Source organism: Lemur catta, chromosome 1, assembly GCF_020740605.2.
Source record: "Lemur catta isolate mLemCat1 chromosome 1, mLemCat1.pri, whole genome shotgun sequence".
In the NCBI taxonomy this organism is placed as follows: Eukaryota; Metazoa; Chordata; class Mammalia; order Primates; family Lemuridae; genus Lemur; species Lemur catta.
Window position 1 is genome coordinate 158,198,762 of NC_059128.1, and position 16,022 is coordinate 158,214,783.

General features: G+C 36.0%; 1 long non-coding RNA gene across 1 annotated transcript; it reads right to left on the reverse strand.

The window, feature by feature from the left end:
• Positions 1–4,846: 4,846 nt before the first annotated feature.
• On the reverse strand, positions 4,847–10,635 carry LOC123641251. The gene is made up of 3 exons (XR_006736257.1): positions 10,605–10,635; positions 7,448–7,505; positions 4,847–4,858 (listed from the first exon to the last, which is right to left on the reverse strand). It is a non-coding gene; the product is annotated as an uncharacterized LOC123641251 (long non-coding RNA).
• Positions 10,636–16,022: the final 5,387 nt, after the last annotated feature.

Consider the following 16,022-nt stretch of genomic DNA (forward strand, 5'->3'; position numbering starts at 1 on the left):
CTAACTTAATGGTACTTAAACTTTAGAGTACACCAGAAGCACACCCCTCCCTGCCCAAAACTTTCTGATTCAGTTTCCTAAGCCATGCTGTTGTTGCTAATCTGAGGATCACATTTTGAGAACCACTGAACTAACAGAATGAATGAAGCCCCCAAGAAAGTGTGAAAGGGAAGGGGTCCAGAGGTCAGTAGAAGGATGTACCTTTGACAGACAGAAACTCAGTTCCTCTATTATCATGAGAAGGGAAAGTGAGGATGGGAAAAATAAGGTTAAATTATATTGTGAAGGCAAAGTCATTAGCATCTCGGTGGGGGCAGGCAGGGTAAAAAAAAAAAAAAGAAAAAAAATCATTAGCATCTCAATGATGCATGTGTAGTGAGATCATCAAACAGTGGTTGGAGAATGGGAACATAAAAGTTTGAAGAAAGAATGTTCTTTTATGATATTGTGAACATCAAACAAACTATGAAAATATAGTAGAAATACTAGGCAGTGTCCATTTGAGGTTCGAATCAGGAATTTATTACTCAGCCTGCTTATATAATTCTCTTTTGCGACAATCAGAAGTAACCAATTTGCAAGATCCATGTTTAACTATCATTTGTTAGTGATTTTCTAGTATCAGGCGACGGGCTAAATGCGTTTTGCTTAGATTCATCCATAGAAAAATTGAGAGCTGGCTTTTCTGCCAACGGCTAGATGCTGGCGGTGGATGGAATTACTGCTATTGAAGTACTTCAAAGGCTGTTTATGGTAACTATGTATCCAATTATTTTTGCATTGACATAATCAATGCCTTCACTCCATCTGACCATTGTGAGATCAGCCTGTCTTTGCCTTTTCTCTTCAGAGCAAATGAGCTGGCGCAGGCAAGCAAATTGCACAGCTGTTGACACTTGTTTCTGTAAAACCCCCTGGGATCTTTACTCTAGATGTCTTTATTTCATAGGTACACAGCAAAAGAAAAAGATATCCTAGGAAGACTTTAATGTCTGCAAAGGGTTACTTAGGGTACAGAATACTCAGAAGCCAAATTTTAAGATCTCTGGACATGTATAGGGACAATTAAATCAATGTACTCTAGTACAAGCAGGAAAAAAAAGGGAATAGATTTTTAATAATGATGTTCCTTTCAATACATAAAAGTATACTATTTTAAAGGCTGCAAAACCATTCATAAATGATGAAACAATCTCATTCATAAAAGGTTGTTTTATAAAAGAGAAAATGCCTCCCTTTGTATAAATAAATATATTGCCTTAGAAACGTGTATGGGTTTGGGAGTTTACCTCTTTTTTATAATAATAAAAATAATGTGCTTTTACCTATTCAGAGAGCTTCTAAATGTATTCTCTGATTCAGCAAACCATTCTTAATCCCTGCTGTGCAAGCTCCCTGTTCTTTTAATTCCTACTACAAACTTGTAAGGTAGGGCAGCTGGTGCTGTACTCCTACTATATAGGAAAAGAAAAATAAAGAGCCTAAATTATTTACATGGTCTCACAATTGATAGCAGAAATGGGTCTAGAATCCTTGTTTTTTGATTCTTTGCCAATGATTTTTTTCTTCCCTCAGAAAAGTTATTATGTTTTTTTTTACACTTTTAAAAAATAAAGCAATTATTAAATTTTAGGAAAGACTAAGTTTCTGGAAGTTTAAACTAATTTTCCCTAAGGAATAAAGCAATAACAATGGAGAAATCATAGCATTTTACCCACTCCCTCCAACCTCCTTCAGAGGAAATTACACTCACTTCCCTTCTTCCACTGCCAATCTCTTCTTTACGTAAAACTAATTTTAACTTAGCCATAATTTAGAAAATGAAAAGCAAGTTCTTAGGACTTAGATCTGGTAAAAATAAAATATAGGGAAAAATAAAAAAGGGAAAGAAAAAGCAGGAATCTGAAAGGGAAGTATTATTGGATTCATCTGTAAATTATAATTTTAGTTAATTATTTGGGACTTAAAGACAGTTAAAGGTCTGGATTTTGACCAGAATCTAGCTTTGTTTCAAGCAGGTGCATTGGAGCACACCTTCAGCCTTTCTATATCTGCTTGTCTCTACCCTGAAGAAAGCTGCTTTTTGTCCCTCTGAAGAGTCTTCTAGTTCAATGGTGATTTGAGGTGCTTGGAGCTAGAAGTCTAAATTTCTGAAAGATTGAAAGTGCCTAGAAACCATCTGAGAGGCAAGCCAGTTGTGGGGACTCCTCTTCTCTGTGTGCTCAGAGCAAGTGCTTTTTACCTGGCCCCTAAGTCTTCCAGGGAACCTAAATTTCAAATGAAACAGTATAGCCTCAGGGAAGAATATATGTTCCAAGGCACTAGGAATCAAATCTAGACCTCTCTTTTTGTTGTTAGTTTCCTTACTTCCTCTCCTTTACTTTACTCTTTTCTTCCTTTCCCTCAACCTTTAAAATTTGACATGGTATACATCTGATAAAGGGCTAATAACCAGAATCTACAAAGAACTCAAGCAAATCAGTAAGAAAATATCAAACGACCTCATTAAAAACTGGGCAAAATACGTAAACAGAAGCTTTTCAAAAGAAGATAGATTAATGGCTATAAACGTGAAAAAATCCTCAATGTCACTAATTATCAGGGAAACGCAAATCAAAACCACAATGAGGTATCACCTAACCCCAGTGTGAATGGCTTTTATCAAAAAGTCCCAGGCAATATATGTAACCTAAACATTTGTACCCCTGTAATATGCTGAAATTAAAAAAAAAGTCCCAAAACAGTAGATTCTGGTGTGGTTGTGGAGAGAAAGGAACACTTATACACTGCTGCGACTGCAAACTAGTACAACCTTTGTGGAAAATAGTATGGCATTCCTCAATGAACTAAAAGCAGACCTACCATTTGATCCAGCAATCACACTACTGGGCATTTACCCAAAGGAAAAAAAGTCATTTTATTAAAAAGACACTTGCACTCAAATGTTTATTGCAACAGAATTCACAATTGCAAAAAATGTGGAATCAACCCAAGTGCCCACCAATTCATGAGTGGATTGACAAAACGTGGTATATATGTATGCCATGGAGTACTACTCAGCCATAAAAAATGAATTAATACCTTGTGCAACAATCTGGATGGAACTGGAAACCATTCTGAGTGAAGTATCATGAGAATAGAAAAATGAACACCAGATGCAGTCACTATTAAATTGGAACTAACTGATCAGCACACTTGTGCACAGATGGAAGTAAAACTCTGGGAATCAAGCAGGTGGGAGGAGGAAGGAAGGAATGGGTGAAATCATACCTAATGGGTACAATTATAACTTAAGCACTACAAAAGCAATCCATGTAACCAAACATTTTTACCCCCATAATATTCTGAAATTTTAAAAAAATCCTTTTTTTCCTCCTCGTCTGATTTTACTAGTGTCCTTCTCTCCTTCTTCCTCCCTCTCCTTCCCTCCCTCTGTCTCTTCCTTCCTTTTTTCCCATCTAACTTTCTGCCTTTTATTTCTTTTGTTCAATTTTGCTAAATTTATGTAATTATATATCTTAGATTTAAAAATTATTTTGCTTTTAAAAAACTTGTAACTCTATAACCAACATCCATAGAAGAAAAGATAGTAAGTATAATACTTCTTTAAGTACCAGCTGTTCAGCAAGTAGCTGTTATTCTTAGTTCTAGTGATCTTTGATGAAATTCTTTAGAGAATACTTGATTCTGCTTGAAGGAACACTAGAAACCTCTTATATGACCAAAATATTGAGTAGTTTAATAAAATGGTCACACTTCTTCTTATTTCTCCTTCCACAAATAACTTTCAAGGAGTATATAGTGCCAAAGTGTTGTCACAGTATGTATTGCACATGGCTTTTGCCCATGTCCACTTAAGGAATTTTCCATGTCCAATTAGGAAATCCTACACTTTTTTAGACTCTGCTTACCACGGTGTGGCTACGGTAACTTTCTATAACATTAGTTTGGAATAAAGGGGTCTAATTTACAATTTCATGATTCAGTTTCTTCAGTGCCTAATTTCATCATAGTTACTAATATATGGAAATGAAAATAATAATATTATAATTAATATACCATGAGCATTACAAGTATAAATTATTACCCTTCTCAAGAAAAGAATTTAGCATCATACTTTTTTTCCAAATCTGATAGTTTCCTCCAGGTTACTTGGTAAACAGAATTAGTTACTGAAGAAAGATATCACAGGACCACTGCATTAACAAATGTTGGCTTACTTCAAGAGAGTCTATGATGAGGCCCTCATCAAATGCACCAGTTACAGATGGCAGAGCAAAAACAGTACTAACGTGTGTTAGGCATTTAACTGCATGTCCCAACAGAGAAACCTAGATTTAGGGCTTTTACTGACCTTTTTAGGGTCCTTGGATAAAAGGAAGTTCTGTATTTCAGCTTCTTCACTTACTAACCCAAGAGAATGTGGCCTTACTCAAAAATAATCAGGGGTATTTTCTAAGTACATTGAAATGTTGAGCTTACACATTATGAGGTTTATTCTCTGCAGTATTACAGGAAAAATGACAGACATATAGAGGAATGAGTAAAATTAACTTCAAAGGTGGTTCCACAGAAGGAGGGTCAATGAAGGCAGGTTTGCAGTAGATTTAATCATCAGAAGTACAGTTGGGAGATAAATGCCAGCAATTTCTCTTCTGTCAACCAGATGACTCTAGTATTAAGCTGGATGACATTTTCTTTCTCAGGTTTGTCAAAACTACTCTTTCTTATTTTGAGAAAAATATTAGTCTGCTCACTATTTAGACAGGTTGCCATCTGCCACGAATGTTGCTGAGATGCCCACATTGGATAGGAGCTTGATAAAGATGATCTGGAGATACTGAAGAAGGGATGGAGCCTGTGGAGTAGTATTTATCCATCAAATATGATGGATTCAGTTCTTAAGAAGAGTAAGAGAAGAAGGTAAGTTGCAGTGCAAAAATATGTATTTTTTTACCCTGTGCAAAGTCAGGCAAAGGACAATTCTGTGTCCAGGCCTGAGCTACCTCATGGATATCATGTTACTGTTCTATTTCAAAGTGTTCAGTCCATCAACATTTCGTATTCTTTTCATAGATTTGGTAAATGAACAGTGGAAAGCTTTAGATTTTGGCAGACTGGAGAATGCTGGATACATATTTTTTCTTAATATAGACTAATATCTACACTGTTAATAAAACTATTTCTTAAATGTTCCAATGAAATAAAGGCTTTCTGAAGAGACATGAGAAGAGAGCTTAATAAAAGTGATTGAATTGCATCCAGCTGAAATTGTAAGCTGTTTACAAACTATATCATTGGAAACAACCTTGTTCATTCATTTTAATGCTTCTGGAATTTCATGACTTACTGTAAAACTCAAGATGTAGATTCCTCTGACCCTTAACAACGTGTCAACATTATAAATATTTGGAAGTTATTTTTTCTTCAATATCTTTATGTAACATTTTCTCATCTCCTTTGCCTTTGACAAGGACTTCCTATAACTATACTAGGAATTTACTTATCTGAAAACAGATTTACCTTTTTATATTCTCTCATCATAATGTGTCCAAGGATGGGAAGAACTCTCATAGAAACCCATTTCATTTTCCTAAGTGTAAATTTGAGATAATGAACAGAGTGCTCAATTTCTTCTTATAAATTATGACAGAAACAATTATCAAGGAGTGCCATCCAATGAAATATTAAATGTAAAACTTTACAATTTAGGAATAATGAATCTGGAAAGCAGGCTACTTCACAGACATCTGTTTCTCTGATGTGTATATGGCTTGTCCTTTTTGTATGTATAAATAATTATAGGTGGCACCGTTTAAAAATAAGTGACCTATTTCTTTATCTAGGACCTAGATTATGCTTTATAGAAATGGGATCAGTGATTTAACTGAAAAAGTGTGTGTAGATAATGTTTATTTAAAAAATAAGCGTGCTTATCTTTAAAGTTCTAAGTGAACATTTGTGGAAAATGATGAAATCAAGAAGGAAATTAATGTGTATTCAATTCTAGGAAAGAACCATTATCAATATTCAGAACTTAGCCAGTTTGTAACATTAAAAATAAAGTAATAAGAATAGTAGAGTAACAAAAGGCTTTATCTCATTTGCCTTAGCTTTTCTAAGTGCAGCTGAGAGCTTGGCACTCTTGAATACATCTTATACCAGTCAGCACTAGGGGACACAGGGATAGTGAAGGAAGGTACTCGCATACAGTGGGGGTTTCCTAGGCAGCTGCCTTGGGCCTGGCTGTTCCAGGAGACAGAAGAGGAAACATGGCAGGGCCATGTGGAGGAGTCCCAGCTGACTTACTGTGGCTGCACGCCTATCACCTCCACACCTAGAAAGGGGGTTCAGAGTCCTAGAGTTTCATCTTCATTACTCCTCCTTTGGGGAAGATTATAAGATGAGCCAGTCATTGTAAGTAGACTTTATTTCTTCTTAGAGCCAAAAAAATTCTACTAGATATCATTCTAAAACACTGATACATTTATGCCATTCTTTTGCTTCAAATTCTTATAGTGTCTTCAGTTTTCAATAGTCAAGTCCAAAATGTTAGCATGCCATTTTTGTTGTTTATGTTACCTTTATATCACCTGTGTACTATCCATTCCAGACCCCTTGGGGTTCTTTCTATATCCTTAATATATTCTATTTCTTCCCCTAATCAAGGCTAACACTATTGATTGTCTACCCCCAAAGCATTCTGCATCCCCCTCAGATATTCCTTTACTTCTACAAGAAGCTTGATTTGTTTGGCCAGTGGTAAGAGGTCTTTTGTTGTTAGGGTGTGTAGACCCTTTTGCCAGTCATAAGAGATTCTGCTTGATCAGCCTGAGCCAGTCATCGTGATCTCATTTTCTCAGACTTGTTTGACCCAGTGCTGACCAATGATATTTAAGGAGAGGTTATCTGAGAGGATTTGTTAAAATATTGGATTTTATAACACAATGGACACCTGTACCTAGCCCTGCTCTTTAGATCTTCTTATGAGTTGAACACAGGTATAATTGCTGGGGACATGGCAGCCATCTTTTGACAGCGAAACACTGAGCATAAAAACAAGATTAAAGCTGAGGGTGATGGAGAGTAAAGATAGAGCCTGGGTATGTAATGAAATCTTGAAGCATCTACACCAATCCTGAGATACCTTCTCCATATTTATTGTTAAGTTAATAGTAAGTGCCACTCTGATCCCCACTACTGTTATCAGGTTTGATGTTCCGTGTAGCTGGATGCATTTCCTGCAAGGTTGTGCATAGGCTAACAGTTCTGTAGCAGCCTTCTTCACGTATTGGCTGCAGAAACACAGGTATCAATTAGCATTCAGTCTGGGTTCCACTAGGAGTATGTAGAATAAAGAACGTGTTATAAGAATGAGGCCTTTCACAGATGTGGGAGGAGATGTGGAAAAGAAGAGCCAAAAGAAGATCAAAGAAAATCCACTAACCAGACAGGGCATGCGTGCATGGTGGGAAGCCTGGCGCATCCAGCTGCTGGAGTAGATCCTCCAAAGAAAATAATACAAATTATTTGATTAGTAGTAGAATTAGTAGATCCCCAGAGGGAAAGGGAAATCTGGGTACGCGGTGGCGAGACAAAGGTTAATGTTCAGCTATCTAATTGCCACGCTTGGATATAGGCCTTAAGGATGGCATCCTGAGTTTTAACGCTCACAAAGGGACAGGGACCAAAATGCAACTCAAAGTGCTGAAATGGAACTAAAACTGATGCAAAGTACCCATTCCTATGAAGAGGTAGTATTACTAGGTGCAAAAAATAGAATTAGCACCACAATATCTAGAAATAATACAACTATCTGAAAGAGTGTCTAAGAGAACCATTTAATAAAATATGCAAAATAAGAGATATAAAGCATAATAAAAGTTACTGAATTTTTAATTTCATTTAAATTCAATTAATTTCTACTTCTATTTCAATAGCCACAGGTGGCCAGTGGCTGCTGTACCAGACCAAAAGGTCTTAGATATTTTTGAATTTTTAAATAGTTATAGAATAATCTCTTCTTTCACTGCAGTAATTGAAAGTTCTGGGAGAAAGATACCCTCTCTCATTGAAGTTTATTTGTTTACATAATAACATACATCAAATTGTGAACATTGAAGGTTACCATCTCGGAGGTTAACTTTAGTGTATAAATCACTAGAAAAAGAGGAAATGGGAAATGCACTTCTGTCTTGTCATAGCTCAAAAGATTTCTAAGGCTTTTCCAAAGCTGTTGCAAACTCAGAAAGTATATTATACAAATATATAGTGACTTCATTATCTGTTACCTGTTATTGCCCTGCTGAGCTAAAATAAACTGTTGTATTATGTGACCTATAAAATGGTATTAGGCATTTTATTACTTGCTTGCTGTCAACTTGAAAGTAAGACAGTTATTAAAGATTACACTGAGAAGATTCAGAGTAATACAAATGTTATTTTACAGAGATGACAGGTTGCCCTTAATGTCTCTAGTCATAAAAGAAAAAAAAAACTAGATAAATCTGAAGCCAATGATACAAACTCAACAAGCACCGTGATGAATAAAACAGACATGAGCAATCTTCCTTTCCATATTCCCTTTATTTTTCTAATGCCTGTGCCATTACTTCTAACAGCTTCTAACCAATGTAAATTGGAAAGCAAGAACATTAAAAGAGTAATTCCGCTGAGGAGAATATCGCTTCTTTATAGTCACATTAGGTGTCTGAATGAAATCTAGACTTTCATAATCCATTGCTGAATTGATGGATATTAGAAAGTAGGGAAACTAAACAAGAATGGGGTACTTCTGATTACAGGCATCATTGATTTTGATGAAGCATACAATGTAGGTAAAACTTATTTAGCAATCTGGATTATGTTTTCAAAGAAACACATTTTCAATTTCTTTTTCATGTGGCTTAATCTCTACCTGGAATAGATACATCTCAGGTCATGGGCAACCAACTAGGGAACATCCAGTAAATGTAAATATGATAGCTGGATTCATATCCGCAGCCCCTTCCTACCTCTATTTTGTTTTTGCCTTGTTACTGCCTGCAACAACAAAGCTGCCCTGATCTTATGGGACCCCCTGGTGGACAGAGAGGGAACTATCTCACCCAGCATCTTTGTGCCACTCCCCCTACCCTGACCAACAAGGAAGCATCATTTTCCCCCTTTCTTCATCTTTGATCTTTCAAAAGTACACTTATTGTTTCATAAGATGTCACTTTTTTTCTTTTGTCTGGGCATAACTTTTTTTAAAGCAAGAATATTTCTTTTTTAATTTCAGAATACTATGGGGGTACAAAAACTTCGAAAGACTCTTATAAACATCAGCTGAGGCAAAGAATTTATGAAGAAGACCCCAAAAGTAATCACAACAAAAATAAATAAATGGGACCTGATCAAATCAAAAAGTTCTGCACAGCCAAGGGAACAATCATTAGAGTGAATAGACAACCTATGGAATGGGAGAATATATTTGCATGCTATACATGCAATAAAGGGCTGATAACTAGAATCTATAAAGAACTCAGGCAAATTAGCAAGAAAAAAAATCAAACAGCCCCATTAAAAAGTGGGCAAAGGATATGAACAGAAATTTTTCATAAGAAGACAGTCTAATGTCCGACAAACATATGGAAAAGTGCTCAACATCTCTAATCAGCAGGGAAATGCAAATCAAAACCACAATGAGATATTATTTAACTCCAGTGAGAATGGCTTTTATCAAAAAGTCGCAAAACAACAAATGTTGGTGTGGATGGGGAGATAGAAACACTCATACACTGCTAGTGAGCATAACTTTTAACTCTACATCAATTTATTGAATGAGCCAAACATAATGTGCCACAGGAAAAAAATATTTTTGTCTCATCACTCCTTTCGACCCTTCGAGCCCAGTTGGCTCTCCTTTCCCTGCTCACTGAAACATCCCTGCAAGATACAGCAGCTCTTTTGTCATTTTCAATTGTAAGAACTGTCTTATATTTTTGGTAATTTTCACTTTCAGAAATAAACAAACCTTAGGTGATCCAATTTCAAAATTGAGCCTCATATACTATTGTTTCCTCCACTCCACTTGGCCAATTTAGATGAGGCTATAATCTGTCCTTTCATTCTTTCTATCCCTTTTTCATTCAACATGGGGAGAGAAGATATTGGAAGAAAAAGGACAAAGCATCTTTTATGATTTGTGCAACGTGTGGCTATGGTGCCCTCAAGTCATTATAGGCATTTATTCACTGGTTTGCTTATGTAGTGTTTATTATCTTTGTGGATGCCATCCCCAACACACACACATACACCCCCAGACTTATGGTCTTGCGTATTTGCCTAATTGGAGCAATGTGTGCTCTGTGTTCCAGCTTATCACTTGTGAGTGCCACAGACTGAGTCCTTTCCTCAACAAATTGATCTTTTCACCACCCAGAACAAGCCACCCTCTTGGGCTGGGGTCCCATCAAGTTGGGTCACATATGGATGCTATTGTATACCCCTTCCCCCTGGCCTAAGGGAAATTCACCAATCTCTGCCACACCAACATGGAAGTGCAGACCACAAATTTTTGTTGCCCCTACCTGCCATTGTGGAATGTTCCAGTGGCCTCCTACCTTCCATATTTTCTAGAAAAGTGGGCACCAGTCTTCACAGAAAAGTCCTAAGCACTCTCTGTGGACACCTGAGTTCTGGTGAAGATTTGACACTTTTGCAGCTGGGCAGGCATCTGTCTAGTTGGGGAGTGGAAATCCATCTTTCTTTCTTAAAGGTCCTCCTTGATTAGTGCTTTTCTTGGCACATCTCTCCCAGTCCTGTGAGGAGGGCAAGAGAATAGAAAACAATTCCCTCTTTGAGTCTAAGTCTTACTAACTACAAAAGTCTCTTAATAAGTTCATCTTCCAAATTTAAGCTAGTGTTTATATTTCTATTTACATTTATGTTTCTATTATACTTATAATTCTATATTTATATTTATTTTACAGTATTTATGTTTAGAATTACATTTTGAGTATATTTACAGAATAAAGGACAGGGCAGAAGGGCCAGTTTCGTCACTTCTCAGAAAAACTTGCGCAAGAGTATCTAGGTGTGGAGGTGCTTATATCTATTATTCTCATGTTTGGAGGCTTCAGCCAAATTTCTGAGACATGGAGAAAGGTCCCATCATTCAGCATTATATTTCTTCTTTGCCTTGTCTTTTAAGATGACCCAGTGCAAACATCAGACAAATGTCTTTCTATGTTTTTACTTTAAGTATTTGTAATAAAAGCAAAAATAATCACCAAGTATTGAGGATTTAAGATATGTTTGACACACCATTAAATGCTTTACATGTATTATGCCATTTAGTGATTACACTGATTTTAAGGGGTATATATATTCTCCCTTATGTGAATGTAAAAGTCAAAGTTGGGAAAGGTTAACTAATTTATTTAAGGATTTACAGCTAGTAAATGACATAACTAGGATTTGAATTCTTATTTCTAAAATTTTAAAGTACATCTTAATTACAACACTATAGTGGCATAATATAATTTGCACATACCCAAACGAATAGTGCTACTGATACACTAGCATTAAGGAAATAAATTTTCTTTTTGAAATATACAGTGCAGTAGTATTTATTATAGTCATCATGCTGTGCAATAGATTACTAAAGCTTATTCCTCCCGTCTGATATTTTGTACCCTTTGATTGACATCTACTTTTTTTCTCGTCTTCCTTTTTTCCCATCCACCCACCTCCCCCAGCCTCTGGTAACCACCATTCCACTCTACTTATAAATTCCACTTTTTTAGCTTTCACATATAAGCGAAATCATGCAGTATTTGTCTTTCTGTGCCTGGCTTATTTCACTTAGCATAACATCCTCTGGGTTCATCCGTGCTGTTGCAAATGACAGAATTTCTTTCTTTTATATGGCTGAATAGTCTTCCATTGTGTGCATATACCTCATTTTCTTGAGCCATTCATCTGTCCATGAACACCTAGGCTATTTCCATACCTTAGCTATTGTGAATAATGCTGCAATAAACATAGTAGTGCATATATCTCTTCAGCATATTGATTCCAATCCCTTTGGATATATAGTCAGAAGTGGGATAAATTTTTTTAAAGAAAAACATGTAAGCAACAAATGCTCTACTTTCTAATAGTTCTTGAAATTTTCCTGAAACCATCATGCAAATTATTACAAGAATCTCTGCTCCTCTGTGCTCTCCTAATTAAATTTGCTATTCCTTAAACAATAGTATTTATTATATCTTAGAGGATCTCTTTCTACGCTTGTCTGAGGGGATTACCCCTGCATTACCTAAGGAAACTGTAATGGCCTCCCCTGAGCCAATTGCTGTGCATGACAGCTACTCCGAGTTGCCTCAGGACCATGCCTCTTATGTCTTGTCCTATGACTAGACTCAAGTCCTAGCAGGCCCCAAAGGGTAAGGTACAAAATGTGACCCATGCAGTGCACTATAGTCCAAAATGTCACAATTTGCGTTCCTCCGGAAGCACATTCTGAGATGGAGACTTGTTTGCAGGAAGTTTATTGGAGCATGCTCTCAGGGTTAACTGTGGGTTAAAGGAAAGGAAGAAAGGGTGGGCAGAGGAAGAAGTCAGGCTGTCCTGCAGTCACAAGAAAGGCCTCCACCAGCCGCAGGAGGAGCTCTGGAGCTAGCATGGCTCTTCAAGAGTTGTACTGAGTTGGAACAAGGGAGCTGGACACATAGCCCTTCATGTTGATGGGCACAGGCTGCCCAGGGGAGGAGCATGAGACTTTGGAGAACGCAGCTGTCTTCAGCTCAGTTTAATTCCTGGAGAGGGCAGAGAGCCGAGGGCCATCGGCACAGAGCATGCCTGGCATAAATCCGTCAGTCCCAAAAGGGGATGTGAGCACAGCATCTTCTACAAATACCTAACCGTATTGTTATTGTTATTTTCAATTTATTTCTAATTTAACTATTTTGAGGGACTTAATAGAATTTAATGGGCTTCCCAAGTGTTATACTCATTTTACGTACAAGTTTGTATGAGAAAAATCTATTGCATATTGCTAATTAATAGCTTATATACTTAATTTTGTATCATGATGCATTTGAAATTTGGCTCTTTATAACTCTGAGGCATTAATCCATTTTAATCAATCTTTTAAGAGAAAAGTAAACAAAATGATATATGTTTGTTGACTATTCATTGATGAAAGAGTAATTAAACCAAAATGAAATAGACAATGTTCGAGGCATTGTTCACATAAAATAAATTGTTTAATCTTTATAGTAAACCAGAGCAATAGATAGCATTCCCATTATTCAGATAAAGAAACTTAGGTTCAGAGAAGTTAAATAAATTAATTAAAATTGAATAGTAAGTGGCTGATTCAGGAATTTCTTCTTTTAGTGAGAAAGGTACATTATATGCCTATATTAGTTATGCATTGGCATAAAAATTACCCCCCAAATTAGTCTGTTAAATAATAAACATTTCTAATCTTATGTAGTTTCTGTGAGTCAAGAGACTGGGGGTGTCTTAGTTGGGTGGTTCTGGCTCAGAGTTTCTTCCTCACCTGGTTATAGTCGAGATGTCCTGAGGCTGCAATCATTTGAAGGCTTGACTAGGGCTGTAGGATCTACTTCCATGAAGTCTCACTCATGTGGCTGTTGGTAGGAGGCCTCAGTTACTTAGCACATGGACATGTCCTCACCACATGGCAACTGACATCCCACAGATAGAGCAGGGAGAAAGCTGCAGTGTCTTTTATGACCTAGTCTCACAAGTCACACTTTGTCAGTTCTGCCACATTCTACTCTATGTCTTGTCCATACTTTTGGGGAGTAGAGATAGAGTGAATCTTTGGGACTGAGAAGGAAGGAGTGAATAATCTAATAATTTGTGGACATATCTGAAAACTACCATGATGTTAAATATTTTAAAGTAACATGTATGCTTTTTTAAAATTTTGATCATAAGGTAGGTCCATTATTAATTGAAACAACTTTCTTGATTGCCACAAGAAGCAGATCTTTATATGGCAATATTTTCTTAGTTATGAATATAGAATTGCTCATATAAAGTGTTAAGAAGTGGAATGAATATTAACTCCCTCACTTAGAAGAAAGGTTGTTTTAAAATGTAACAATAAATACTTCCATGTTTAAAATGATTTCATTTATTTATTTAGTCAGTGAATATTGACTAAGTGCACACTATTCACCAATACTGTTTTAGGCTCTGGAGATAAAGCAACAAATAAGACATAGATCACAATATACATATTAAATACATCTTACATATATCTTGCACACGTCTTATACTTTAGTGGCAGAGACAAACTATAAATAACCAGATGGGCAAAGAAAGGTATTCCAGATTGTGATAAAGAGCTTTGAGTCAGGATAAGGGAATAGCCAGTGAAGTGTATGTGAAGGGTATGTGGGCAGTGGGCAGGGGGAGAGGAAGGAAGGGCGTATTTTTGATATGATGGTCACAGAAGGCCTCTCTCATGAAATAACAGTTGATATGTTCTAGGATCAACACTAACTATATGAATAAAATGTTGGAAGAGAGTGATAAGAAACGGGATTGGAAATGGAACTAGAAACCAGATCCCAAGTGTCTTGGAGACTATAGGAATTAAAGACTTTGGGTTTTACTTTAAGTGTTATGGAAGCCATGGGAGGCTTAAGAATAAGAGAGTGACATGATCAGATGTACATGAAAAAGCAAGTTTCTAGCTGCTCTTTGGGGAATCATGGCTAGTGAGGTAAAAGTTCAAGCAGGACATCCAGCTGGCATGTGACTGCAGTAGTCTAGAGATGACAATGGCTTAGAATAAGTGGGAGCAGGAAAAAGGGAAAGGGATAGTTGGACTCAGATACATTTGGACAGGAGAGAAATATGGGAGTAAGTGGTAACCCAATGGTTTTGGCCTTAGGACCCTATTCAGTTAATATATAAATGACTGTTTTTCTGCATACTTTATGCTCACTGCTGAAACACTTTCAGACTTTGTTTTGCCCATAGAAGAAATTTCAGAAAACAAACTTAGTTTGAGAAAATAATTCTTTAGCACTATTAAGTGATTAAATTAACATTCTCCCTATTACCCAAGCTATAGTCACATTAATATTGCCCTCAGAGAATGAGAAAATCAATAAAGCTGTTAAATATCCATGATTATCACTTTTTATATATTTAAGTTTCTTAGTAAAAATGTCATTACTTAATTTTAATTTGATATGAAATTAGCTTTATTATCAATTTATAATTTATTTTGATAACATTTTTTCTACTTCACCTTAAGGGCCAAAATATTCTCCATCTGGTAATTGAATAATGAAGCAATTAGACCTAAAGCTCAAAACTCTCTTTTTTAAATTAATAATCACTGTTTTGTAAAAAACTCTTGTGTGGATGCTTTTCTCATTATATTCTCTCTTATTTTCTTGGTTGAACAGTGCTAATCCAATAATAATCTATAATGTTATATATCTGTCTTTAATTTTAATAATCCAAAACTTTATTTCCTCATGCCCTAACCTGTTAACATATTTTAAATGAAACCTAAAATGAACTGATTGTTGAAATAAATTTTAGAAATATTAACAAAATTTAACAGGAAAATGTCTCTGAATTTTCTAGAGTATTTAGTGCATTTTGTGCATTTTCAATTTCCAAAAATGAAATAAAATATACAAAATTAAAACTTATTGACAAAGAAATGGTTTAATTTCCCCTTTGGAAAAAGATTTGGCTGCTCTATTCCTATCCCTTCATTAATTAATATTTCTCTAGGCCCCTTAATTATGGTAGAGTATGTATTGATTAAAATTCAATTTTAATTTAGTCACAATCATTAATTTTTCAATAAATACTTATTGATTACTGTATTAGGCTTCTTCAGAGAAACAGAACCAATGGGAATATGTAGAGATATAAAGTGTAATAGATTTATTATGGGAATTGGCTCACTCAGTTCTGAAGGCTCAGAATTCCCATAATTTGCCATCTGTAAGCTGGAGACTCAAGAAAACCCA